The 2,392-nt window shown below is 40.3% G+C and overlaps 1 pseudogene; it reads left to right on the forward strand.

Annotated features, from left to right (window-relative positions):
- The window catches only part of LOC103582064, an 18,862-nt pseudogene extending 16,489 nt beyond the window's left edge, over positions 1-2,373 (forward strand).
- The last annotated feature ends 19 nt before the right edge of the window (positions 2,374-2,392 follow it).

Consider the following 2,392-nt stretch of genomic DNA (forward strand, 5'->3'; position numbering starts at 1 on the left):
TTCACTTAATATTGTTCTTTCAAGGTCCATCCATGTTGTTGCAAATGGGAGTATTTCATTCATTTTTATAGCTTTGTTTTGCAATTTCTCAGACATAACTGAGCAATTTAGATCTTTTCTTTTACTGTGTTGGTTCAATGAATTTCTTTCTCTCTGTTTACTGGACAGATATCTCATGTTTATTTAAACACAGAGCAAAAAATGGCCATTCCAAAGTGGAGCCTCAAGATTACATGCGTATGGGAGATTTACAAACTGGAATTTCTGGGAATGAATTCTATGTTCTGGAGATGAGAGACAATGTGATATTTATAACTTGTCTGGTGTCTACTGCTTTCTAATAGTGTGACTGGAGGTGTGAAGAACATGGTATTAACATTGCCCAAGAAGGCCACTTTGTGCTGGGTGTGTGTGTGTGTGTGTGTGTGTGTGTGTGTGTGGAGTGCTTGCATGCAGCTTTAGGAAAGAGCACAGGCTTAAGAAAATGGGCCCTGGGCTCAACACATTCAAAAAGATGACATAATAAAGAGGAAAAATCTCAAGAACACCTATGGAAATAAAAAGGAGCTGAATTCTATCACAGGACATCTTTGCAACCAATTTAATAAAGTAACATGCAATATCTAGGCTGAGGGATGCATTACGTCCCAAAGATTAAGCAGCAACGAGGCCACCTCTCATCACTCTCCCTTTGCTCATCCCCCTGCCACACTGGCTTTCTTGTCGGCCATGAACAAGCACCTTCCTCTGGGCCTTTGCACTGGCTGTTCCTCCTGCTGGGAACACACTTCTGCAGGTGACATTGAGACTCTCGCCCTGTCTTCATTATGGTCTCTGTACAATTGTCACCTTGCCTTGCGGTCTTTATCAAATTCCCAGTGAAAAGCAATAACACCACATCCATTCTTTCCTTCTTATCTTCTTTCTTTTTCTTCACAGGATTTGTCACCATCTGACGTAGTATATGGCATTTTAGAAATTTGCTTGTATTCTTTTTTCATTTTTAGATTGTAGAGACTTTTATTTTACAGCTCTATTCATTAAGTGACTATGCATTCCTGAAAAATGTCAAAATTCAAATTATTTTTCTCAAATGCATTAAAGAGTTTCTCCTTGTAACTGTAGAAAACATGCTCTCAGGAAAAGGCTGAGAGTGGGATGGAAATTCTTAATAAGAAATGGAATGGGAATCCCTAAAGGAGATCACATTCAAACAAAAAATATAGAAATTACCTTCTGATAGATTGGAGGTTTCCAGAGGGTGGGGCAGTTGTGACAGGGTGGGGTTTGGATTGAGTGCATATAGTAGAAAATAGAACAATACAGTAAGAGAAGAGGAATGAGCTCAACAGACCTACTGTGCAACTTGGCAACTACAGTTAATTATGCTAAATTGTATTGAAAAATGCAAAGAAGCAGAAGTGTTCTCAACCTGAAAATGATGACCGTGGAGCAATGTATAGGTTAATGGCTAGATTTAGCCACTTAAAAAAGTATATATATTTTCAAAAGTTGGTGTTCATAATAAATGTACAAAATTTTATGTGTCAATATAAAAAGAAAATAGAAGAATAAAAGGAAGAAAGAAGGAAAGAGACAGAGACAGAAGAAGGGTGGGAGAAATGCAGGGAGGATGGAAGGGTGGAAAACAGAGATGAAGACAGAGAGAGAGAGAAGTTAATTTCCTGACTGTAGAACATAAATGAGAGCAATTCTCCTAGGTGAGTACTACATGCTTGTGTCATGATGATTTTCTCTTTTCTTTGTAGTCACATCAACCACATGGAACCAGGGAATGATACACAAATTTCAGAATTTCTTCTTCTGGGATTTTCAGAGGAACAAGAACTGCAAACCTTCCTCTTTGGACTGTTCCTGTCCATGTACCTGATCACTGTGCTCGGAAACCTGCTTATCATCTTAGCCACAATCTCAGACTCTCACCTGCACATGCCCATGTACTTCTTCCTCTCCAACCTGTCCTTTTCTGACATCTGCTTCACCTCCACCACCGTCCCAAAGATGCTGGTGAATACACAGACTCAAAGCAAAGTCATAACCTACGAAGGCTGCATCACGCAGATGCACTTTTTCATACTCTTTGTAGGGTTGGAAGACTTTCTCCTGACTGTGATGGCCTATGACCGTTTTGTGGCCATCTGTCACCCCCTGCACTACACGGTCATCATGAATCACCAGCGCTGTGTGTTGCTGGTTCTGGTGTCCTGGATGATGAGTGTCCTGCATTCTCTCTTACAAAGCTTCATGGTGTTGCAGCTGTCCTTCTGTACAGACTTGGAAATCTCCCACTTCTTCTGTGAACTTAATCAGGTGGTCCATCTTGCCTGTTCTGACACCTTTCTTAATGACTTGGTGATATATTTTGCAGCAG

This window comes from Galeopterus variegatus, unplaced genomic scaffold, assembly GCF_000696425.1.
Source record: "Galeopterus variegatus unplaced genomic scaffold, G_variegatus-3.0.2 Scaffold14777, whole genome shotgun sequence".
Taxonomy (NCBI): Eukaryota; Metazoa; Chordata; class Mammalia; order Dermoptera; family Cynocephalidae; genus Galeopterus; species Galeopterus variegatus.